This window comes from Bacillus rossius, chromosome 1, assembly GCF_032445375.1.
Source record: "Bacillus rossius redtenbacheri isolate Brsri chromosome 1, Brsri_v3, whole genome shotgun sequence".
In the NCBI taxonomy this organism is placed as follows: Eukaryota; Metazoa; Arthropoda; class Insecta; order Phasmatodea; family Bacillidae; genus Bacillus; species Bacillus rossius.
In genome coordinates, this window is record NC_086330.1 from 150,562,439 (window position 1) to 150,590,131 (window position 27,693).

At 39.0% G+C, this 27,693-nt stretch overlaps 1 protein-coding gene across 5 annotated transcripts in view; it reads left to right on the forward strand.

The window, feature by feature from the left end:
* LOC134546286 (leucine-rich repeat and calponin homology domain-containing protein) overlaps positions 1-27,693 on the forward strand; it is a 174,639-nt gene that overhangs the window by 55,607 nt on the left and 91,339 nt on the right. The window contains exon 1 of one of the 5 annotated variants that reach the window (XM_063388998.1): positions 20,440-20,801. The exons of the other annotated variants lie outside the window; for them this stretch is intronic. The gene's annotated coding sequence lies outside the window, so the exon portion shown is untranslated. Of the gene's footprint in view, positions 1-20,439; positions 20,802-27,693 lie in introns of those variants that run through there. 5 annotated transcript variants of the gene reach the window in all.

Genomic DNA, 27,693 nt, shown 5'->3' on the forward strand with positions numbered 1-27,693 from the left:
TAAAATTGGTATGTATTTTAATCGAGATTTGGTGTGCTGTTAATAATCCGCATTATAACAACATAAATTAAACAGTAGGGAGAGAAACTTTAGTGTATTGATTTGAAGCAAAATTTTGTATATGTTGTCTTTTACGTGAACAGAATAAATATGTATTGTGTAAAAGTTTGATCAAAAATACATATTCGTTTTCTTTTAAGATGGCCAGAGTAGTTATTAAATTTTGTACCAACTCTATATTTTTTTTAGGAAACCCTTTTATAGCCAACTGACTGCATCCCGCGGTTTCACCTGCGGTTGAACAGTTAAATTTAACTAAAATACCGGTCAATTGCAAGTCGGACTTGCGCACCAAGGGTTCCGCACCTCCACACTATGCAACGTTTAGCTCGAGTCCGACCGCACTTAGCCTAATTCTATTATTAGTTGTTATACTTTAGAGTTTGGACTATAATCACACTAAGATTGACTGTTGCATGTATTACCGTTTCTACGATATAACTAAAACAAAAAAAAAGTTGAAAAAATTGGTTGTCTGTAAAGTCGGTTTACGGACGATAGTTTAACGTGACGTCATAACAAAACATTGATGAAATTATTGCATACTTTTATGAATAAAATTGAATCATTTTTATTGAATTATCACTATTTTGTATGGATACAAAGGAGGAGTGAAATGAAATCTACAATTTAATTGATAAATTTACTTTTATTTGCACTCATTAATTCAAATATGTTTATTACTTTAACGAAGAGATTATTTTAACTATAACTTTTATGCATGTTTGCTATTTAACTTCTTCCAATCTGTGTTATTCTGTTAAGGATAGGACGATGATAGGAAAAGTAGGAAACGAATGGGAGTGTTTCAATTTTAATGTGACTCGAAAAAGTCAAATCGATGGTTGTTCCAATCGAGTGGACGAGAGATAGATGCGGCGCAAGCGTACAATGAGCGTAACGGGACAATGAGCGTAACGGGACAATGAGCGTAACGGGACAATAAGCGTAACGGGACAATGTGCGTAACGGGACACAACGTAACGGGACACTATTTCGTGCGTGCAACCGGCGTTCATCGATTTATTAGACGTTGTCACGTCAAAAATTCAGTTATCAAAACCGCTTTATTGGAAAACATTTCTCACACATTGTCAAGAGATAATAATGTTACTGTGTGAGACAGGGGGCCTCAACACGGGGTAAAAAGACTGTTATAGTTTCGGGGTGCCCAGATGTATTATTGCTACTTTTAGTATTTGCCCTTGAATTTTGATAACACTAATTGAAAATGCCAAAAATTCCAAAATGCGTTTGAATTGGAAATGTATATTTATAGGGATAATGGGAATACGTGGAATCAAAAACATCTCTCCTTTGGCTCCTCCGATGATAATGGTGGTCTGCACAATATGCCTTTTCAGGTCTGTGATGTGTAACCTAGTGCCATTACCACAGCCTCGGTGCATCCAGGTTACGAATCAGTGTGACAGGCACACCGACCTTCTGCTCCAGCTTACGGGACGGCCCTCCTGATAACTATATTGAGTTTAAAAACTCAACTGGGTATGTAGCTGCGTCATGTGTTATCTCTGTGCCAATAGAAGTGTAGACGGTCTCCTCACCAGGTACTTGATCAATAATTTTTTTATTGATATATCCTCTGTGTTATATACTTTATCCTTGTATATATATTTATTGAAATAAAAAAAACTTCCTCGTCTGTATTATTACAGAATTTAATGATAATACTATCCGGCAGGAACCTTCTTTTTTTCCTGGCTGTATGTAATACTATCCGTAAGGAACATAATTTTTTTTCTTCCTGGCTGTAAAGTAATTGTTTTGTTTGTACAAACTGGCTAGAACGAACTTCTACATGAAATATTAGGCATTCACGTTTTAATGGCGTTTTAGTGACGATCATCCCACAGGAACAGATAATTTTTTTCGGGATAAAAAGTAGCCTGTGTGTTAATACAGCGTGAAGAAGTAACAAACATACACACAAACTTTCGCAAACCCTAGGCAAGACGTGACGGGACGCACCAAACGATAGCGCATTTATATTTCAAGGCAACTCCATATATTTGACGAAGTTCAGATATAAACTGTTATTAGCGCCGTTAGTTCGCTAGCCACCGCGAGCTCCACTAAGCGGACGGGTCTCGTCAAGGATAGGCAGTTGCCAGACCTTACTATGTGTATGACCGTGTGGCGGACATAGAAAACTGACACATACTGTTTGTATGCCTATCACCTATGATTTTATATTACAAAAATGAATTTACCCCTGTTCCACTCTAATAGGGATGAATTTCATAGTAATATGTGGCCTATGTATTAAACTAGCTGTCCGGCAAATCTCATCCAAGGTTCGGGCGTCAAGGAGTAAGAAACATTCACACAAACTTTCGCTTTTATAGTATTAGTAAGATTATAATGTTAGTAGGATTCTGCGTGCTACGTATATGTGCTTTAGTAACAATGTATATTATAGTATACGTACCTGGTATTGCCATATAGACCGAAGAGAGAGGGGGAAAAAGTTAGCCAAAACATGGAAAAAACAGAGACAAACGCAAGTAAGAGTGTGTGATCTGCATGGTCTCATGGTCCAGTCCATTTGGTAAAATTTTAACAAATATTTTTTTTTATATATTCCTATATAACAAATTTTACTTAAAAAATTGTGAGTATTCCAGCAATTTATTCAGCTTTATGTTCTCGGAGTACTCCATTTCGTCAATGTCTTAATGTCTCCTCTGTCGACGAGATATTAAGTCTTATTCATTCCTGTCCTGTCTTTAACGGAATATCGTGTCCTTTTTTCCAGCGCCTGATGACCCCGGGACGCCCAGTTCGGTCATCGTCGAGATATTACTTATTATGAGACCTTGTTTTCCGAAGCGGAGGAAGCTTCTCTGCGCTATCGGTCGTCGTTCCCGCCTTCAGTCCTCACGCTTTAATCTCGCCCGTGAGGTCTGCGATAAGGAGTGCTCTTTCCGCTCCCTCTCCCGCGGCGGAAACGGCGGGACTGCTTCCATTCTCCAGCCCGTGGCTGTAGCGTGTCTCGTCCTGAGTCTGTAGTGTCTCTCTCTCTCTCTCTCTCGCTCTCTCGCTCGCTCTCTCTCTCGCTCTCTCGCTCTCTCGCTCTCGCTCTCTCGCTCTCGCTCTCGCTCTCTCGCTCTCTCGCGCTCTCTCTCTCGCGCTCTCTCTCTCTCTCTCTCGCGCTCTCGCGCTCTCGCTCTCGCTCTCTCGCTCTCTCGCTCTCTCGCTCTCTCGCGCTCTCGCGCTCTCGCTCTCGCTCTCTCGCGCTCTCGCTCTCTCGCTCTCTCGCTCTCTCGCGCTCTCGCTCTCGCTCTCTCGCGCTCTCGCTCTCTCGCTCTCTCGCGCTCTCGCTCTCGCTCTCTAGTGCACGATTCCTGCCATTAAGCTGGGTGTACAATTAAAAAACAAATCAGTAACGGTAAGTCGTGCGCACAAGATTTTACCGCCACGTGTTCCAACCCACTGATTCACAATAGCGCTTAGGAAGGTCGTGTGCATGGGAGACAGATCGTGCACATAGGAGGAAAAAATGAATATGTTTTATTTCTGTTACTGACGCATGGCGTAACAACCAATGAGAAGTAGATTCGGAAGCTACTGTTTATATTTATCAATCATATTGTGGCAATAAATTGTCAAGGTATTGCAAAGATCAGGCATGATTCCTACTTTAAAATTTATTATTTTTATTACTTATGAGTTACTAGCCAAAATTATAAATAAAAAAATGTGTCGTGTTTCGAATTGTTAACTAAAATTTTTATGTAACCCTTATTTATTTATATCTTGAAAAACTGTGCTCGCAAATTGATGGTCAAATGCCATGGGATAATCATTTGGTAGTTAATATAATTATTTACTAACACTGCCAATAGATGTCGGATACATCGTGAAATTTCATTGGCTGAAATTAACAGTAAGATTTCAATTGTGAACAGAGTCGTGTGCTCAGTCGTTCACATGGCCTGCTATACACTATAGAGCATCCCACTCTTAGATTGCAGTGTGGAAGTAAATGGGCGCATTCTCTCTCTCTCTAACACACGCCGATTGCCGTTAGCACTGTCCTTGTTTCTTCGTGCGTTGTTGCCAAATATCAAACGAAATTTAAAATTTTAATTTTTGGACCAAGCTTTTTTTCATATTGTATAGAATCAAAATACGCATCAGGCAATGCTTATTTTGAATACTTAACAATATTTTAAGTGTCCGAAAAAATTAAAAAAAACATAACTTATTCGCTGCGAACTGTTTTGAAGTATTCCGATATGTTTCACATCAAAAAAAGAAAACCTACATGTGTATTTCATTCAGATTTTTTTATTAGTAAATTAATGCCTTAGGACGCCACCGAACAAATGTTAAGACAAAAACTGTACAGGTTTCACTTAAATAATTTTTTTAATATATTGAAATGCATTTTCTCACAACTGACACATCAAAAAGTCGACCCGCGGAAAACTTTTTTTCTATTAAAGATAGATGGGGGACGAAAGCGAGAAAAATGTTCACAATGAATTGAATTTGTTTTTAAAAGCAGCCCCATCTCAATTGCTTCTACAATTTCCGTGGAAATAGCTGTTAAAGATGTGTCTTATCAGTACAAGAGCGCGCGCTGCCGTCGTAAGAGGAAACAGGGTCGTGTGTTTAGATAAGTGGGGTTCTGTCCTACAAGCAATTTAAAATACATGGCTTCCTTAGTCAACAAAAAATATTATAATCGATTCTTGAACATAATATGTAAAATGTATGAAATAAATACGAAGGAATTCAATAGCGATCATGGTACAAAATTTTGAATTATTTTTCTATCCTTCTCAACACCAAGCATCTTATCAAACATTGTTTTAGACAAAGTTTTGGAAAATAATTATGATATTATTACAAACAATTTAAACAGATTTGATAAGGTGTCTACTAAGGCAGTTACGTTTTTTTTTGTCCGGTGAAATTTTTTTTCAAACCCATGCAGTTATGGCTGGTCGTATCAAAAATGTATTTAGAAAACATTTTTCGGCATTAGGTAATCCGAGTCATCATACGTTAAAACGGATTCGATATTATTCATATTATGGGAGTTGTTGCGATTTTTTCTGTTTTTCAAAAAATCTTCCCCATTTCGAACCAATTGTTCGGATTTTTCCCATAACTTACTCGACCGAGAATTTCCATTACCGTATTTTATTTATCATTTTGAACATGACTTGTCCAAAAATACGGCATTTATCGGGCCCATGAAAATGTGATAAATATATATAATTATGTGTGTGTATATATATATATATATATATATATATATGGGATTTTTAGAACAGAAAATAAAACTATAAGAAATTTTCGTCTACAATAGGTAGTTTTTATTTGAAATTTACATACAAGTGGCATTATTACAAATTTATATGTGTAATAGTATAAAATATTATAAATTACGATATGATTTCTTAAAATGCTTCTTGTTCGATCCAAATTACAAAGACACGCATCTCCTGAAATTCGTAATGTGTTAGAGATTTGGCAACAGCGCGCGCCATAAGCCGTGTACTGCAATCTAAGAGTGGGACGGGCTTTTTTTATAGAGGGCACGGCATTGGGGGTCACTGTTCTGCTCTGCTAAGGAAAAAAGCAGTAATTGAAAAATTTTCTATTTTTAGTTTTCCATGTATCTTTGTTTTTAAGGTGTCGAGGATTCAGAAAAAAAGTATAAAAAGGCCGTATCTGCAGCCATTACTGAGATACAGTGGGTATCAATTACAGTAGGTGCGTAATTTTCCATTAAATACAAAACCAGAAAGCAGTATCTACAAAAGCTTAACAAAAAGGTAGTATTTGCATCGTAGATACTGCCTTTTAGCATCCAACACAATTAGTTGTTGAGTGGTCTTTCCAACCGTCTCGCCTACCCGGGCACACATAACGTGAAAAACCGCGACATTTAAAAAACTGCTCAACATATCCGAATCATGCCTGCTTACGAAAAGAATACGTTGAGGGCGGATGAGTATGTAGTTCTGTTTCAGGATTTCGTTTTTGAACTGTAATTTTAGAAGAGTAAACATGGCTAAAACGCGTGTTTTCAGGCATGAAACACCCGGTACAAATTCTTGAAAGCACTCAAGGGACTTGCATTACACATTTATCTTCATCTCTCCGCCATATAATGTTATGGTTATCGCTCAGATATTACAGTTAGTTGCTCGAAGCCTGCGCGCCAGTTCAGAGACACGGCGCTACAAGCACCAGCGCCTCACTAACGCAAGTACACCCCTAGGCGGGTTCCTTGTGTGTTGGTCATTGGCGTAGCTGTATTCTTAAAGTTGGGGGGGACAAATAATGATTTTGAGGTCATGTAAACCCATTCCCCTCTTACTAAGACGGGGGGTCCGGGGGTCCTCCACCGGAAAATTTTTATTTTAAAAGTGCAAAATAGCACTTTTTAAGCAGTTTTTGTATCTAACCATTGGATACATCGATGTTAAAATTATTATTGTTTCCTTAAGATAAAATTTTATGAGTGAAGAATTTACAAATAAAGTTCGGCAGAAGACAGGGAGGGCACAAGCTCTTTTTTTTTTTACTCGAATGGAAATAAATAGTATTATTTTACAATCATAATTATATTTTTATAAATTATTTTCAACAACTAATTCATTTACGATATTTTCAATCTAAATTAAAAAAAACATGTACACTTGGAAACATTAAAAAAAATGTTTATAATTCATAAACTTTGCCTTCTTGTCCACATAATAGGCTACATCTTATGTCACGGCTACTTTGACTGATTAGCCCTACACATTTAAAATCTCCAGCACACGTCACTATTCGATACCTTAAATAACACTGCACATTTTTTTGTATTGAAGTCTTTCTGCTGTACTAGTGCCCGACTGCCTGTAGCTCGTTATCGTTTACCAAACACATGTCCCCGTCTCTAATTCTTACTTATAAATTGAGACGCAATGACGTTTAATTCAAGTACGTCCAGCTCATGTTGATGAGCATGTAGTACAGCTACATGGTTGTCTTGCCTGTGTCATAGTTGATCTGAAAAATTAAATTTGATGGTAATTACTTTCCGACACATGAAAGTACACAAACAATATTTATTAAAGCCAAATAATTTTTTTGAGGTTTCACTAAAAATCAAACATACCTACCTGAGATAAGTTTTAAGCCTTCGTAGAGAGCTGAAACTTCTTTCAACTGAACAAGAAGAGCTGGGTACAACAAGCAGCAATCTCAAAACCACTTCTGTATTTGAAAACAGCTGCCTAACTTCTAGTATAGAGTTCAATAGTATTTTTGATACATCCTTAACAGATTTTGGCTTATGCTTCTTCAAAAATAGTTCAACTTCAGTCTTCAGTAACTGAGAATTCACTTCTGGATAACTTGCTAGCTCGTCACAAATTTCTCCCTTGAGCAAACAGTCTTCCAGCTTCTGCATTTTCTTTATGCCTTCTTGGTTGAATCTGCAATGCAGCCCACTAACAGCAGAATCGACCATCATGAAGAACTCTCTGCGGAAATATTGATCAACGGTTGTTGCTTCAAAAACATCTGCTGGCCCAGTGAAACGTTTCGGTGGTTTCCTTTGTCTTGGTAATTGCAACTCTTTCAAGTTGTGCTCTGTAGTAAAACTGTTTACCTCAGTAAGTATATTTTGAAATTTCACTTCAGATCTCATTTTGCTGATTGAGTCTTCTATCAGAGTAACTGCTTCCATCATTCCACTAATTAATATGCTAAAACAGTTTTTTGTCTTTTCATTGTCGATAAAATGAAATGCTAATGCACACGTAAGTAGTTTAACTCTACATCTACAACTCTCTGGTCTACTGCTCAATACATGTTTCTACAACACTACTCCTTACACCCAACACGACAACAAAATTGCGAAATACTTAAGGTTATTCAAGGAATGTGCAAGTACGCTCACAGACGATATGTATAGATGTATGATACAAGAGGAGGGAGGGAGCTAAGCTGCCTAATGACAGCAGACATTAGGTCTGGTTGCAAAGTGGAAGGGGCGTAGTCCTGCAGGTATACTCTATTTCAAATAACATCTTTACTATTTGTTTTTGAATGTTATAATTTCGATGCTGGACATATTTCTTGCACATTAACCTTTGATACATGGTACCCGATTCGCTTAAAATTGCTTAGATTATTGATTTATTCAAATAGCATGACAGTAATGCGGAATAATATTATAAAATAAAAATATCACGGTCTAGAAAGTTGGGTGGGGGGGGGGGGGGACAGTCCCCTTCACCTTTGAATATATATATTCAAAGCCTTCACCGAAGGGTGACACGTCCCCCTTGTCCCCCCCCCCCCCCCCCCCCGGTTTCTACGCCCTTGGTGTTGGTCATTCCACCAATTCTCTATTCTCGTATCTCCTCCCTTCGTCGTCGCTATTTACCCTGATATGGACGAGATGTTAAGAAGGTAGTATCCTAAATTATTTTGCTTATTTGATTTCGCCCTTTTTCCGCATGTTTTTAAATAAATACATACTGTAATTATCGTTAGTTGTTAATAAAAGGTTATATAAATTAAATAAGTGCTTATTTTTATATATTTTGTATAAACGTAATAACAAATTTATACTACACAGTTTTGAATCAACCGTTCGTATGTAGGATTATTCGTTATTTTTTAAATTTAATCCTGTGTAATTGCAAAAACAAAAGTCTCAAAAAGCCATGCAACAATTAGTTTTTTGTTTCTGTTTTGGGAATAGCAACATTTTATTGATTTTTAAAATTTAAATGATTCAAATCATTTACAAATACTGTACATCGTCTCTCTCTCTCTCTCCATTATTGTTGTGTATTATTTTCGTAAATTAATTATTAGGTTGTGTTTGTAAACTGGTGCAATAGAACACTCGCAACATTGCGGCACACGTGTGAGATGTACGCGCCAAGTCGCGGGTGTCGTAAATAGACGCGAGTTTGCAGAGCGACTCCTCTCCAGAGCTCTCTGTCTCTCTCTCTCTCTCTCTCTCTTCGTCTATAATTGCAGCGCCGTATCTGGAGCTGCAGTGACGTCACCTTCAACTTTAACGTAGTCATTGTCAGGGTTCGCGGCCATGTTCCGTTTCCTGCACGCGCAGACACACTTCACGCAGGCCGTGCTCGAAGTGCGAGTCTGTTAGCCACTCACCGTGCTCGAAGTGCGAGTCTGTTAGCCACTCACCGTGCTCGAAGTGCGAGACTGTTAGCCACTCACTCACCGTGCTTGAAGTGCGAGTCTTAGCCTCTCACTCACCGACGAAAAAAAAAAAAAATGTTATTCACTAGCTCTACTTTCTTGCCCACAAGAATTGTTCGCAGGAGTTTACATTTTCACTTTTTGAAGCACGTAGTTTTCTAGTTACGTATTTAATTGTTGGTTTTGAATCGAACTAGTGGGAATTTTATGTGGTTTTACGTCGCTAGGTTATGTAAAGTATCCGTAATTATTTACCTCTTCTAATATTTTGTGTTTTTGCACATTATTTTAAATAAAATATTTGATTGTTAATAAAAGTGCATTTTTGACCAAATAAGTCATTATTTAACTTAAAGCAAATCTTTATATCAGGCCTAGATTGTACTGGAAGCATAAATTCATGTAGTAGGTTTCTGTGGTTTTGGGAAAACCTAATTTTTATTTATATACGAATGATCAACTAAAAATTAAGAGTATTAAGCCGAATGCTACTTACGAACGATTTAAACAAAACTGTATACGACATATTTTTTATGATTTTAGTAGGCTACATGCTAGGACTGACATAAACATTTGCCTTTGACTTCATGAGAATCCTTAAATAAGAACTTTTGAGTATAAAAAACTTTTATACACAATTAAATATGGTTCATTTTGCATTTAAAATCATGTGCAAAACACGAAATAATAGACCTCCGAGATTATACAGGAATCAGAACCACTTGGTTGTCGACTCAGTGCTCATAAATTCGACTCATACCGGGGTGTTTGGATCGAACTCGCGATTCTAGCCACATGAGCGTAACGCGTCAGTGAGCGCGGCCATCCGGGACCCTGACGCCATGAACTCAAAACAAACAATTACTAACAATATTGTTTACTATCTTTTGACGTGACAACGTCTAATAAAACGATGAACGCCGGCTGCACGCACGAAAAAGTGTCCCGTTACGCACATTGTCCCGTTACGCAGTGTCACGTTACGCTCATTGTACGCTTGCGCCGCATCTATCTCTCATCCACTCGATTGGAACAACCATCGATTTGACTTTTTCGAGGCACATTAAACTTGAAACACTCCCATTCGTTTCCTAATTTTCTTATCATCGTCCTATCCTTAACAGAATAACACAGATTGGAAGAAGTTAAATAACAAACATGTATAAAAGTTATAGTTAAAATAATCTCTTCGTTAAAGTAATAAACATATTTGAATTAATGAGTGCAAATAAAAGTAAATTTATCAATTAAATTGTAGATTTCTTTTCACTCCTTTGTATCCATACAAAATAGTGATAATTCAATAAAAATGATTCAAATTATTCATAAAAGTATGCAATCATTTCATCAATGTTTTGTTATGACGTCACATTAAACTATCGTCCGTAAACCGACTTTACAGACAACCAATTGTTTTATAACGATATCGTTCTTCGACGCTCCAAACGGCCAGACAGAACTAGTAGGCTTAATGGCACAACGTCGGATTTGATTCCTGGAGGAAATTGGTTCTAATCCTGTCCATCAGTCTTTGTTTTTAAGAAATCACTCTAGTGAAATGCTGGGTTGGTTCTTTAAAATAAACCATGGACTACTCCTTCCCCAATCTATATGACTTGCACAGCATAGTGACATCGTTATAGGCGAGACGTAAAACCCAGTAATAATAATGATTTAATACAATTTTTGGACATAGGCCTTTGCATTTTTTCCCTGTTTGTCATGGAAAAAAAAATCAAGAACGCAAAATAATAAATAAAAAGGAAAACATAAATTCACAGAGAACAAACTTAAATCAGCTGATGTTGAACAGATGGACCCAACGATAAAACTAAACAGATATTATGGACCACACAGTGAACACATTCAAACTTTAAATATGTCAGCACCAGAATTACGTTCTTGTTGAAACTGTATTGAAGTTGTTAGCCCACTGTGTTCGTCTATGCTATTAATTTTTCATTACTATATTCCTTCCACGTACTTGTTTTGTCTGATATTTAAAGTTTGAATGTGTTCATCTGCGCTGTCTTTTTTTTTGTCCATAATACATGTACAGTTTCATAGTTGGATACATCTTTTCGATATCAGCTGATTTAGACTTGTTCTATGTGAATTTATGTTTCATTTTTATTTCTTATTTTGCGTTCTTGAATTTCTTCCATGCCAGTGCAAAACTGCACTGGCGTATGTCCAAAATATTTGTCTTAAATAGAAATTCCCCGTTGCGTTAATCATTTAAAGACAAAAATAGGAAAAATTCAAACAACCGAATAAATGAAAGCAATGGCAAGGCGAGAGTAACGTAGCCCAGTCTCCAAATTTACGAGCTGGACTCTGCTGAAGAAGAGCAAGCAGCGGGCTAACGGGCAGGAGTGATTAAATTGAGCGAGTTTGCTCGCAACAAGTGAACTCTTGGGCGAGTTGCTGGTAAACTCGCTTTAGTGTGATTAAAGACTTAACGGAACGGCTACACTTTTGGTGTTAGCGCGCCGTGGACAAAATGGAGCACAAGACACACAAATTCAATAAAATTTACGTCACGTATTACTTCGGTGTTACAGCAGCTGCTTCAGGCATCAGCTGTGAAATGTTTCATTTTCGCAAGAATCGACAAACACTTGCACTTTTTAAAATTCTTTTTAGACGTACAGTCTAATTTCCCGTAAACATTTTGTGACCCACTAGTTACAGTAAGTACCCTAGAGCAGCAAAATATGAGATCCAGGCATGGGACACAATACATATTCAAACACACTTCTGTTGCAAACATGAAAAATTAGTGTGCGTAGTTTTAGCAGTATTTGTAAATTTAAGTTACAAGCGATTCTTACGGCACGCCGAGACGCGACGGCTACAAAGAAATTGCTATTGTAACTGAATGAACTAGCTGGCTACAATACGTACAAAACAAATAACTATCCGTAAAGGGAAGCCAAAGATGCACATAAAGTTCTGCCATTCCCGATTACACCCGAACAATTCACCTTCGGCCAACCTCGGGTTTATTATCATCCTTCGTTTTTAAGTTAGGCATTGGAAAATAATTTAGATTGGAAGTTAGCTACGCTGACCCCTGTGTCTATGCAGGTTTTACCTGGGCCCAACCTATCTCTAGTTATAGTCTAGATTTAAGAGTGAGGGGAGTTAGTCATGGCGCCAATCGCTGCCATGGCTGGCCAATCCCCTCCTAGCACATGATGCATGCGACCCTCTCCCTGCATGGCTAATCCCAGCATGACTAGGCGTATAGGCTTCGGCCTGAGACGCACCTAGGTCCCTCCCTAACCCGGACCCCTCCAAAATACACTTAGTTTTAGTTAGGTTTAGGAAAAAAAAATCGGAAAATAATTCCTTACATGCAGAAAATATTTGTTATCTTTCATCATATTTACGTTTAAAATAAGTACAGGATGCTTATCAAAGTATAATTTAGCATAGATAAACAATGGAATCATGTATGGCTGGAGCAAAATATTGGAGAATTTTAAGGAAATTGATATATTCGTGTGTTATATGTAATTTTTTTTAAATTTTATATGGCTCGATTTTAGCTAATACACTTTCCTTGTCTGTTGAATTAGCAGGACGGTACTAGCATGTAGTTGCACGTGAAAATTATTATTATTTTCTTGGTTTTAAAGACATGGTCTAGGATCTCGAAAGCATCCTACAGGGTCGCTGGTGTGGTAGCTGTTTTCTTGATGTATGTTTTGGAGAAGTGAATTCAAATATTGAGATAGGTTGATTAGGTTAGGTGAGCTACATTAAAACACTTTAAAACTACATTAAAAATACTGAGAAATCGTGTGCATGGTTGTTCAGGTCAGGATAACTACATCGTTGATTCGTAAAGTAATTCCTAAGCGACCATTAAATATATTTCTCTGTTTATTTTAATCTAGCTATACTAACCTAACTAACTGTCCATAGTGTTTTAAAGTGTTTAATGTAGCTCAACTAACCTAATCGACCACTCTCAATATTTCAATGCTTAATTTATTTCTAATATTCATCACGAATTTTAAACGTAAACACGACGAAAATATAAAACTTCTATAACTAATACATTCTGCCTAATTTCATAACCAAACTACTTTCAAACACAGAAAACGTATCGTAATAAAATTCATTAAATATACGACTAAAAATAGCACATTGAATAACGGCCAATATTAATAAACAATGCCCGTGTTTTTATTTTGAATTTACAAAAATAAAACTCCGAAGTTGGCTGAAGGAGAATTGTTAGGGTGTAATCGGGAAGGATAGTATTGGACGGAAAATGACTTCCAATTTTCTCCATCAAATAAATTTGGACAGATAACCTCAAATTATGTTTTAATCATGTCACACTTTTAAAGTTTATTTTTTTGTCTGAGCCTTCTGGATCTTTCCAATTTTAATCTAATTTTGATATTAAATAAAGCATCACAGCTCTGGGTGCAATTTTTGAACTTATGCTGTTTTGAGCACATTTAAACTTTTTAAACACGTATAAATTGAACTCACAATAATATTCGTTAAATAATAACATTAATGTTCAATTATTATAGAAACATAATTTCCTTCTTACACATTAAATTATTTTTCGTACGACATTCATACTAACATTTAGTTAGTTCACTTTTATAACCTCTTTAATCGCCCACGTGTTCTTTGCCATTTTAAATATTCGTTGCAATGGAAACGGATGTCATTTACGTTTTCATTAGGCACGATTTTGATTGGCTGATTGCACCCAACATCCAACCTATTTTACAACACGTGCTATATGCAAAATATTTGATAGAAACTCAAGTCTTCCAACTTGTGGAAACAAACTTGGCCGAGCCGACAGGCAACCCCTCCACTCAGGGGCGGTTCCAGGGACACTTCTCGGGAGGCGCTATCATACAAGGAAAGGAAGCTGCTGCTGTCACACTGGGCCACGCCGCGGCAACACGAACCCGCACTGAGTGGCGCATTCACGCCAGCAGAGGCGCGTGTCGAGTGGCCCAGCGTGAAGGAGCCTGACTATGTCAGGGACAGGCTTGGGATATTTACACATGTATGGTCTCCAAAATACTTTCAATGAAAGAAAACTTTAGCGCATGAATTAAAGTATTTAAGTGAACATAAATATACCTACCTTACAAAATAAAATAAAAAAATATCTCATGGGTTCGGGAGGGGATGTCGCCCCCGGAGCCCCTGGAGCCGCGCTTGCAGTAGACAGGCGCCGCGACTGTACTTCCCGCCGACGACGAGGATCCTGTCAGGAGAGGAACAGGCCCCTCAGAGTTATGACCAGTGGCGGATACAGACATTTTTTCGGTAGGGGATTTAAAAAAAAAAAATTTAATAGGAGGATCTGAGTATTGAAAAAACTTACGTCAATAACAAGGGTTTATCATCCTCGACATGCTTAGCTGTCTTTGTGGTCAGTGATTCCAGTTTCTGTAACAGCTCACCTTACATCACCCAAAATAACATACCTACTACCTTCACTGAGAATTCTCGTTTTTTTTTTTTTATCTTAACTTCAGGGGGATATATCACATCTACCTCCCCCCCCCCCCCCCCCCCCGGGTTCTTCTTGTTGCATCCGTCACGGCCTATGATGAAGCTTCGGTGTTCCGGTTATCATTGACTAACGGTGACTTAAAGCCGTTCGGTACATAAATGTCTTCCCCCAATGGCCCTTCAAGGTCACTGTTAAGTGGCATTTGGACTACTTCTGTAAAATATGTTCAACTCTAAAACTGGTTACACGTATTCCGAACGGTGTCATTTCTCATCCGAACTAAACAGGTTTCGACAGTATGTACTTCAGAAGGACCAAGTAAGTGTATTTTATGCTTGCATGCAGTTGGCTGGTTTGATGTCAACAAACTAGAGCTAAAGATATGGCCGAACGAGAGTCGTGTAGTAGCAGAAAAAAAACAACTGTTTTGTACGTGTGAATTGCTATACAGAACAAATTGTGTGATATGATAGTTGTAAGACCCATCCTAATCAAAACCGAAACATAAATATACGATCTATTCGAGTTTAAACATTAAATTACTTTGTAAACTAACAAACACCGTCTTCAAATTCATGTAAATGTGGTTTCAAATACGGCTACCTAAACATGTTCTCTGAAACCAGTTTAGCTGTGCTGTGTAACCGTGCTCTTAATTGGTGATCTCATGATCAAACATTTGTAGATTGATGTGCGCGTGGTGTTCGTACTGATTTAAATGTTTATAATTTGCACAATTGGCACTCTTGGAGACCACGGCGGCTTGGTTGTTCGATCACTCGCCTCCCGGAGAGAAGGTCCAGGCTCAGTTCCCGGCGGGGCTAAACCAGGAGTTACTGCAAGTTGGAAATGTGGCTGAGTGAAACGATGGGCTTTCTCGGAGTGCTCCTGTCTGTCCCGCCGACACATTCCGTCGTTGCTCCATCCGAACGTTTCGAACCTCATTTGTGCTTGATTGTCTCGGTGTTGACGAGAAGTTTATTCTTAATTATTCATTCTTTCTTTTTTATCAGTAGTTTTTACTTATAGTTTGTATTTTATAATCGTGGAAGACATGCCATCCGCAGGAAATTTGTTGGCGTCACCCGCACTTAATTTTTGTTACGAAGTGAAGAAGTAAATTTGTGGAACCACATAATATTATCATCTTACAGTGAAACATGAATTGAATATATGTACGCATTAACGATTGTGTACTATTTGCTCCACAGTTCTGTACACACGTGTCGGTAGTTTCATTTTATTGTCAATAATTTTATTTAAAGGCTTTTTGTGTAATTGATCATGACAGCTCTCCTGCATTTCATGTTTGGTCTCAAATTTATTTAACAGATAATTATTAGACATAATCTAATAGCGGTAAAAAAAGTTACGCAAGTATTTATAATCATGATCCTTTCCGTTACCTTTCACAGCACGTAAACGGCTGGTGATAAAATCTGTGGAAGCTATCGTAATGTATTTACAGAAGATCCCCTTAGTTGTAAATAATGACAAGAGGCAAATAACCAACTCGGCGTTAGATGCAATCATTGTATCGTGGAACCTGTGTAGGAATCTTCATGGAAAAAATCTTACATGGAAATGCAGTGATAGGTCATGGCGGGCAGCCGAGCCAAGCCGAGTGCGAGTCAAGTGCCGACGGTACCACCATCATGTCTGCGGAATGTGCAGTGTGCAGGACCGCAAGTATAGCCGTGTCCGGTCAGCAGGACGAGGGTGTCGCAGCATGTTGCTTTCACCGACGCTTTCCCGAGAGTTGAGGAGTGGGTGGCTCACTATTCCTCGCTCCCCCTTCTCCATCATCGAGCGCCTCTCTGCATTATCCTCTGATGACAATCTGGGACAAGCGAAGACAATTACGAAGAATTGCGCGAATGTTTACACCCATGATATTACACTTGGCGAATGTCTGTTGAAAATATTTGTGGCGGAACAATTGTTAGAAATAGCCCTTAAATGAAAGTAATGACAAAAAAAAATGGACACGGCGTGTGGGACCGAGCTGTGCAGAGTGTTCACGGGAAAGAAGGCGCATCTGGCGGAGTGTGTGGGCGTGAGTCACAAGTGCCGGCGATATTGGGGTGTTGGCGCGGGGCGTGCTCCCGGGCACACCCTGCTCGACCCCCGCGGAGACGCCGATGGTCGCGTGCCGGTCGCGGGGGGACAATTATCCGTCACGGCCCCCTCCGCGCTAAAAATATGACCGCGGCTCGCGCGGGCCCGGGTGTCCACGCCGCTCTCCCCGCCAACACGCGGCTTACAACTCTCCTGCATTAGAGTCCATGTATCTTAGAGCTGTCGTATGTTACAATGATCGTAACTTTAGAAACACGTTACCATAACGCCGAAACACGCAACTCAGAAAAACAGGAACTAGGTAATAGTAACTTAGAACTATCATAACTTAGAAACACACAACGTGGAACCACATAGCTTAGAACCATCATTATTTAAACACACAATTTAGAACTATCATCCTAACTTAGAAATACAACTTAGAAATGTCATAACTTAGAAACAACGCCGAATCACGGAACTTAAAATTCTCGTAACTCAGAAACGCGCAACTTAGAACAAGCTAACTTAGAAAATACTATATTGTGTGTTTCTAAGTTATGTGTTATGGCTGCAACCTCGTCCTACGTATTTTTCCTCTGAAATGACTTCACAAGGGCTGTACAAACTGCTAGTCAAGTATCCAAGTATGCAAGTAAACGAATCTGCTTACTTTTCGTATATATCGATCTGAAGAAAAAAAACGTTTTTATGTAATATATTTGGTATTAATATATATTTTATAAAAAGAAACAGGTTTGTTAGCAGTTTCAACTGATACCTACATGCATATGCATACTGATCGTTACCTACGAAATAAAGCTAGAATCGTAATTTATTTGTAGTAAAGTCATGTGACACATATTAAATGTTAAAAGTTACTAATTTCTATTAAATATTGTTTTTCCCTTGTAGTTAGGAATTGTCAGACGGCATGCTGTGACTTCTTGAAGTAACCTTTTTATATCGCCGTCGTCATATTGTTCCGCCAAAAACATGGCGGAAATGGTGCTTGATAACGTCAAATGATGGTTAGTAAGTATTTATTAAAATTTTCGTCGTAAACACTGTCATATTCTGTAGAATACAGTCATAAAATACTGTTTTCAAAATTTTGGTTCGGGCTTTAAACCAACATGGTGCAAATTATAAATGGGGAATAAAACTGCTTCACCCGGTGGTGGGGGGATGGGGGAAGTAAAAAACTTGCTCGTCTGGCTAATACCGTTTGAAGAGGCCAAACATGGAGCCCGTTTGGATTTGTCAAGTACGCAAGGTCGCGAGTACACAACTGCTTACTTGAATACTTCCTGCAGCTTCTCTCGCCGACCCTGGCAGTGGGAGCTGCCGGCTTCCCTCGCCAAGTGTCGCTCGCCCGACTGCCACATGGTCGGCGGAGAGTGGTGTGTCTCGCACACTCCAGCAGTAGCGCGGCGGGCGCTGGACGCGACCGCGAGTCAAAGTAGTTTTCTGACCGATCACGTTCGACACTTCTGTGACGTGACGCGATAGACCTCCCGACTAGAAAGTTTTTCTTTTAACTATGCGTCGCGGTCGTGATTAAACTGAAATGAGCGTCTGATATTTGTTTTCTAAAATATGGTTAGACGGGTGCGTTGATGATGATAATACTATTAAGGTTTTGTTTACTGAATTTATCTGTGAAATATTTTAACATTTTGTCGAGCAGTGATTTTTTTTCCCGAATGAATGTTAAAATTGATGTCGACTAAGAAAGTGTCGCTGTTGTTGTTCTAGGGTTAAGCAGTTTCGCGCCGAATACGTACTTGTCGCGCGATCCGTTTTTGTAGTCCATAGAAATGTAAATGGCATACTTCGTAAATGAGTGTTCTGTATTATGTATCTAACGAAACACACAAAGTTAGTGAACACAAAAGTACAAATTCGTCATTTTTCATTAAATCCAGCGTTTGGAATGATGTCTTCTTGATGGTCGCTGATTCTTGTTTTGATCTGATTTTGTTGGCGTTTACTAAAGCTACGGCCACACAGAGCTCTGTGCTCGCTACGTGAGTAAAATACAGCCAGCTGTATCTCAGGTGTCACTGGCAACACAAAGCTGTGTTCGCTGTGTTCGCGATCCTGGAGACGTCGCCGTTTTTTTTTTTTTTTGTTCTCGGCTATTTTCTAAACGTCGCGTCGCTGTCTTTGTGAATGCGCATATAATTAAAAACACCTGTTTTCACGCGGGGTTGTGTTTACGTCTACGTTTGTTTTAAATTGGTATCATGTCGACGGAAAAGTTCACTGAAGAAGTACGAAAATATCCATGTTTATGGAATAAATCGATAGAAGAAAATAGAAAGCAGGATATGTGGGATAATGCCTGGGATTTTATTTCAAGGGAGGCTCACTAATGCTATGTGTTTAGAAAATAATAATTATTAGTGTACAATTCCGTTCTTAATTTTATTTTTATTATGTTGACGATCAATCGTTAAAAAATTATATCGGCTTGAAGTCATTCTTTACTGACCTCAAGCAAACTGCCAATGTTATTCTGCTATAATACTTTCCCTGTAATTTAGATTCTTCTCATTGATTTTATTCTTGATGAAAAATGGTATCAAACTGAGTTTTACTTATTCTGAAGTAATCCATAAATTTGGCTTCGTCCTCACGCCAACTGCTTCACCAAGTGTTAAATTCTCCAAACTCTTTTCCTTTTAAATTGACTCTATGAACCATTTCGTTTTACGTTTACATGCTGTGAGAGCCAGCAGAATATCATAATCGTCGGAATAATCACTCGAATCCCACGGCATCGCGAACTAGATTGGATCTGAGTAGACACCTAGCACAGAGAACATAGCGGAGAACGCGAACATCGCGAACATAGCGTAGCTTTCTGTGTGACCTCGGCTTAAGTGAGTCAGTGAAACATCGCCTTCCGCGGAATGGATGTGAGGGGACAACACAACATCCAGTCCTGGACCCAGGAAATGTATTTTACACAAGTGAAAATTCCCTCCGAACGGCCGGGAATCGAACCAGGATTCCTTGACTCATCATCAGAATCGTCGACCATTGAGCCGACAGTTCTGTCCATGTTTGGGAAGCATTCCCATAGTTTCCCTTCCCGAATCCTTATAAAATGTATTTAATTGACTGAATTAAATTTTGTCTAGATCGTATGTTCTTTGAATGATTGTTTCAGTTAGGAATATTAATTCTAAACATTGTTTTGGATATGCGCAATTGCTGGTTGACACAGCATGTCATAAAACCAGAAAGAACGGACAAAGAAAGATTACTATAGAAACACACAGAAAAGCCAAAAATAGTCGATGTTAAATGCATAGGACAGCACAGAAAATTCCATGGAAGGAATTATAAATCAATCACAGTACAGACGAACACAGGGGGCTGACGACGACGATATCGTTGCAGCAAGAACAGTAAATACATACATACGAAATAGGACAATACAGTGTCAAACAGAAGAACTCAACGATGATACTAAACAGATAATCGGTACAACAAAATGACAACACAGACGCACAGGCGAACCCTGCGATGAAATTAAACATAGTATGCATACTAAAAGAAAACAGTTGCGACTTTTCGGGAACTGAGATCTGTTCCCGTCATCAGGCATAGACATTTGACATCGATTGTTTTTGGCTTGTTTTTTGTTTGCTTGTATACTCATCTTTCTTTGTCCGTTCTTCAGGCTTTCTCGATGACATACTGTCTCAATCAATAGTGGCGTATGTCCAAAATAGTTATGTTTTGTATCTAGATCGCAGGATTTCGTGACCAGAGTCACTAAGTACTTCTTGGATTTTGGTTTGAGGCCACGTCCGTGGGAATGGTGGAGTGCCGACGTTTCGGCATATCTTGTCGCAGTCAACTAACAGCTCAGTCACCCATGAGGATGGCTGCGACAGTGCAAGCTGGAGTGTCGGGCGCTCCTTAACACGTCCACGGACCTGGCGCCAGGGTTCGTACGCGTCCTTTACATCCTTAAAAGGTCCTTAATTTGTATTTCATTGTATAAGGGCCCTTAAAAGTTCTTAAAATTTACTAATACTCTTTGATATCCCCCTTAATAAATGGTATTTTAATGATATTTTGTTTCCGAATCGTTAGCAAACATCGCTTTGCCCTGCGTAGTTTACAGTTGGCGAATTTCGGGCTACGCGATTGATTTTATACATTAAAAAAAAAAATTGAATTCTTTTTTCGTATTTTTGTATCTCACTTTTGAACTTATAAAGTAAATATAATTAGTGATTAAATTAAATGTGTAAGAGCTAAAAATTTCAGATGAACACTATGATTGGGTTAGATATGTGTTCCAGAGAGTATTGTGGACACTACAAGGACTTATTGAAAGAAGATTAATTTACCAAAATTATGTTTTGTGCATTAGGTATTTAACATTGTTATTTTCCTGAGGGACTTTGTAATATTATTACAAAAAAATATTTTATACCTCTTCATAGCGGTGAAGACGATAATCAAATGGTTCATTAAATTTTGATTGGACAAGAGGGTACAAACCACGCGACCTCAAGCCAGAACCTAAGCAGTAGTAGTCGGTTATTTAAACTAATTGCGTGATGGCAAGAGAAGCCCCGAGAGCAACCGTGCTGTGTGTTGACAGGAAAGTGGTGCGACATGACCGCGGGTGAAAGGTGGCGGTGGTAGTGTCCGGCCGGCCGGGGTGGAGGGAGTCAGTCCCCAGCTGTGTCGGAAACTGCGTCTGGCCCACGCCGGGATCAATACGTCTGTGGTGTACGAGGGGTGTGGCATTTGTAGCAAGCGCGGGCACGTGTGTTCGACACGGACTTCCGAGAGGACTCCCGGGGGGTGGACACAACTATAAGAGCGGAGTGAGCCAGTTTCCCCAGTCTCTGTGCGGTAAAACGAACATTGGAAAAACATATAAAACTTCATAAACCTGTGTATTATAATCTGACAGTAGATATTTTATCTTACTTATGTTCAATGTGAGAAATAATATTTCATTTACTTGCTGCTCATGCTGAATCTTGACAAAACGAAGAAAAAATGGTGTGGCGATAGTGACAAATGTGCTTGCTGCAAGGAATCGCATAGTTAGGTTTAATATTTACCACGTGTCATGCCAAAAGAACACAAGACCAAACCACTTTTTTTTTTACAGAATTAAAATCGGAAAGTATGTTTTGTCTCACAAATGCTTTAGGACCTAAGCGTGCGTGATTTTAGCTAAATCTATGGTCATTTTTCATTTCATGCCTTAACTAATGATTTGTGATATTAGCCGAATAAAATCAAATGCGCTAGAGTCTCTAGTGTATTTGATAAACTGTCACGAAGCTCTGAATAAACAAAAGCCAAGGGCTGCTAACGAAAAAAAAAAAATTCATTGTTTTCCAGTACCGATATAATACATATGTTGACTATTTATGGCATAATTATACATGAAGGCTTTTATGTTAGCATTTTATTTATTAAGAACCTCAATTTTTGAATTACGGTTCTTTATCGTATATTAAAGCTGTGGCAAAACCGCTTTCAAGTTCGTCTTTTTATTTTTTAAATTTCGTATAGAGAATTTATATTTTCTCTGTTTGAAATTGATCAGAAGCCGAATCACAAACAACAATTTCTAAATCACTCGCTTCGCGTTAAGAAGTGACGTTAGTTAACACAGTGGTAAAAGACATGAACTCGCATTCCTGACGACCTGTTTTGAATCTTCGTTTGGCTATCCTCATTTCAGTTTCCCATAGTTTTCATAAATCACTGGAGGCTCATGTAATGAGGATTGGCTCTCTTCAGTACGTTTCCTTTTATTTAGTTAGTTAGTTTTCCAATGACTACCTTGATGGCCTGTCTACCATCAGCATCGCAGACCTCGACGGCAGCGACGCCAACAACTGCAGAGATCTTGAAGGTCTAGCATGATCGTCGGTGACACAGATTGCTGCAACTACGGCGGCGACGCAGATCACACTTGCATCTGCGATACCGGCTGCAGAGGAGGCATCGATAGTTGATGTTCCGTCAGTTGAAGTTTCGTCAGCAAACTCGGAGACTTCAATGGACGACGGTCGTTTGTCACGCCAGTTCAAATACTGTGGTACGTCATTCACTAACAGTACAAACCCTCGCAGACATGAAAGAGAACGATGTCGGAATAATGCACAAAGAATACTGTTTCATGACTAGATAGTCTACATCGACATTATGAAATCTGTACTGGATCATTTAAGTGCAAGCAAGAACCTGTTTGCAAAAATTAAACTGACTGTTGTTTTGACTCGCGTCTCATGCCAGTCGCTGCGAGTATATAAATGTGGACTGGATGATACGACTCTCAGTCCACTTCTGGCTCTGGTTCAGTGAGGATCTACTTTTTTGACTGGTTTGGTGCATACGTCTCGTAATCTTCTATTCTTGAGAACTCGATGACGTCTTTGCCATCTTCAACGACAACCTCGATGGAAGTTGTATCAATGGTGCAGACCTCGATGGCCTCCAGAAATGGTGACGACGACGGCGACGTTGCAAGATCCTGTTGGCAACGGCTTGAACAGTTGCATCTATTGTTCCATCGGAGCAGGCAATTTTAATGCCTGCAGTGACTTTTGCAGCAACTGACGGTGTTCCATCACCTGACAGTACGTACTGAGACAGCTTGTAAAACTTGAAATTTCATGATTTTGTAATACACAATTGTAATAATAACTCTGAACGCATTAAATATCAACGAAACAGGTGTAGTAGTCAGTTTATACGCTATGTAAGTTAAAAAAGACACATCAGCAATTGTGATAGCCTGGTTGCGCATTAATCGGGATCAAAATGTATATTCTGTGGCAAGATGTGTGTGCACCAGTGCGATGCATAATGAAACTATCAAATATATTACTGTCCTCTCAATGAAACTGAGAACTTTGTACTGTGTGCTGTATGTGGTAATCAACTGTCAACTTTCATGTGTATATGCCCTGAAATTACATTCCAAGGTATGAAAAGGACTTGTTTCGTACTATAATGAGACTGTAGAAAACGGGAAACGCTTATAATTTGATTTTTTTTGTACTTGTGGAATTTATGTAATCTTGGATTTGTAATTTTTCTTATTTCTCGAACCTGTCATTTTTTTTTTTTGTAATTTCAATTAAATTATTTTGTAATGCATCTGGCCAGGATCGAAGTAAGGATGGGTATCGATCGAATCAAAAATTATTTTACAAGTGATTTTTTTTTTTTTATGATTTTAAGAATTTTTCCCGAATTTCTAGCTTAATAGATAAGGCATTTCAAGATGGTGGACCAGAAGGCTGACAAGATGGTGGACGCCAGCTAATAAATAATACTGCACTCTTTCGAGCAAAAATTAAACTAATATGGTGACAGTGCCATTTAGCAGACCTAAACAATAAGTCCGCAGCGGTTTTTAGAAGACGAAAACAAGATGGCCGGCTTGGCATCATACTGGCTGACGTAATATTCGCCTTGGCATTAGTGGGGGAAGGTCAATCTGCCGGTTGCTTCCGTGGAGGAAGGATCCGTCGCCATTTTTAATCGATTGACCTCATCGGGTTCGAACTGAGGACTCCATGATGTGCTTTTTTAAATTAATTTTTTTTATTAAGTAATTGTTTTATGTATTGATAAATTTTTCCCGAACATCAATCTCAAAAAATATGGATATGGCTGACGATGTTCATAATGGCGGCAATTCTTTTTATTATATTTTTAAATAAATTTACTTTTAAAATCTGATAATATTTACGTGTTTTCAAAGTGGTTATTAAACGAAAATTGCAATGTTGGGGGATTGGGGCGCTCGATGACATGGAGGAATATGACGGCGACTGAGTTCAATGGTCAAGGTCAACGGTCAAGGTAATTCAAGATGGTCACCATGATGTCAGAATTCAATATGACGGCCGTAACGTCATCGAAGATGTATGTTTCAAGGCAGCATACACCTTTTCGCCACTAGCACCGGCACCATCGCCATGTCCTAAATATATACCCACTATTCTTTATTATTTCTGCCCGCTACCAGTCTGTTAAAACCTGCGTGCTACATACAAAATACGCATTATAAATTAATCTAATAACTGCCGAAAGTTACGGGAAGAGCTATTCGATTGTAGTTTTTCTTCACGTTTACATTCCATGATTTTGAGCGATGAAATAGGCTTAGGCAGTGATTAATGCGATCTCATCCATAAGTTCCAATATAAGCGTGTGATTCGCCGGTGAATGTGGACTTACCACGACGGCGGTCTAATAATCGTGAACTCTCACTTCCCTTCAATGCGAACCTGGTTCGATTAGCAGCTGGGTCGAAATGGGTGGGAGACGGCACAGATGCTCCGTGCTCATCTCCCCCTCTACGACGAGATTCTTAAAGTTATAATATATAATCACACTGCGCCTCGCGCAAATATTCCCCCGCAAAATTCGCATTATTATTTGAAGAGAGATTGGAATGCTGAAATCTGTACCTTTGTACATCCGAACTTCTTTCACATTTGCTCATTAATACGCCACGTTCATTGACACGCCACGAAGGACATAATGACCAATAACATTGCGAAATAAAAAATATCCATTCACGGAAGATAAATTTTGGAAGAAGCCAGTGAATAAGAAAGCGGAGTTCATCTTGGCAACAAAAAAAAAGTCAGATTTTGCAGGGTTTTTTGAAGTGTAAGTATTGGTGACATGTTGTATTTAAAATACACCAAACCATAATTATTTCCCTGCTAGTAAAAACAGTAAGTACTGAGATTAGGACTGACAGCAGTAGTATTTGTGGATTGCGTCCGATCATGACACACTTAAACACAATGATGCATCAGGCTTTCCCGCTTGCATTGCAAAAGAATTTCACAAGACCTGGTTCTAGGAATTCGGCCAACCAAATGTAGAGGGACCAGGCGCCGCTGTTCCGTGTCGGATGAAGACGATGACTGCAACTTGAAACTTGCTGTTAATTGTAGGAAGTTCGCACATGATGACAAAATAAATAACTTCAGAGCTTCAATTGAGCTGCCGATTTTCGCTTTTTTTTAAAGCTGTGGCAAAGGAATTTCAAATGTAGGCGTTGTGTACATATCTGGGTAATCGAAAAACCAAACATTTGTAATATTTTCCGTAGATATTCAGTTGAGATCGTCATGATTTGAGGTGAAAAGTGTTGACCCTTTTTACTCCTCGCTATTTTTTGAACAAAAAACAATTTTTTTTGCATGTGGTACTAAAAAATATTAAAGTGCGTTGGATCGTAAAAATGTATAAATTTTTCCTCTCAGTGTGATCTTTAGCAGTCTTTTCTTTATTTTTTTTTTTCTGTTTCCACTGCTGTAGCTTTCACAATTTAAATCGTTTTTAGTTCGCGTGGTGTCAAATGTATAACGTCCGTGTAATATAACTTGCCTCAGATGTGAGGGTTCTCGAAAGTGGTACGCATCCTTGTCCGTCGCCAGTGTTGGAACTGCCTGATGCGGGCTGCAGTGGCGTGGACGCGGCTGTAACCCGAGAGCCGCTTGAACCGCGCCTAATTGCTGTGCGACCCTGACAGCCGCCAGCCGTCCAACTTCTCGGGCGGTTCGCGCGCGCCGCAGCTCGCTTCCTTCAAGTGAAACTTCTCTTGCAGCCGCATCCACTCTTCATAGCGTAACGCCAAGTGTAGTGTTCAGGCGTCCCACTCTTGAGCTACGCTCAAATGAGTCATCGCCGTGACTTAGCCTTACATTTAAGAGGGAGGCTGGAAGGGGGACTACTTAGCGTTCCACTCCTCACTCTCGGGTAAGCGTTAGTGAAGCGACGCCACAGTGCTGAATACGCGAACACTAGTCTATAAAGATCTATTTACAACAAACGCATTGTTACACGTGTTTATATTTTTAATATTCGTGTACCCGTCAAATTTCCTAGCCTTTAATGTTTGAAGTTACAAACTGAATGTTTCGTGGACAACAATGTCACAACACGTCATAATTCGAGGAGATTGTTGTAATAGACCGTGTTCTAGCCACGGATAATCTGGAAACTATGGAAAAATCCAGGCTCATATGTAACACGTTGGAAATCACTGCTCTTAATATTGGGGATGAAAAACGTTGTGTGTTTGAAATTGGTGACCACTGTAATTGGCCTGTTGTATTGTTTATGTACTTTGGAGTATGATTTAGCGTGATGTCAACAATTCTAGTATTCAAAACAGCATAACAGTCTCGTATGCCCCAACGAACGCTTACGGCTGAAAGAAGCTGTAAATCGGAATGGCTGGATCTAAATTACAACTCGTGTAAGGCCAGTGTTTCACCACTGAGTCACCTCGCTCAGAAGAGTGACTGCCTTTTTTTTTAAGTGCATTCCGGCAAATCCGCCAATTTGCATAACAGACCGATATTTGTGTGAACAAATGTACCTGGGCACACACGGTGTGCAAACAGACACTCAGAAAAGGGGCGGATGAGAAGTTCTGTTTCCGTATTTCGTGTATAAACGGTATTTTTAGAAGAGTGAAAATGGCTGAAACACGTGTATTCAAAGTAATATTAGACATTAAACTTCCGGTATAGATTATGGAAAGGACTCAAGGGACTTTCATAATACCTGTATCTTCCCGCCTCTCTAACACGAATACATTCCTAAGTGGATCCCTTGAACGTTGCCTTTCTCTCTCCTGACAACATATTGGGACATGTATTTCCGTTATTCAACACCACGACAGAAAAAAAAATTGTTTTATAGCCGCCAAGCATATTAGAAGTGGAACTTCACACTTGATAATCACTTACAACTGAACGATCAAGATTAACATTAAAGTACGCAATGGCGGTTCGTAATTGTAACAAACTGTGCGACGAAAA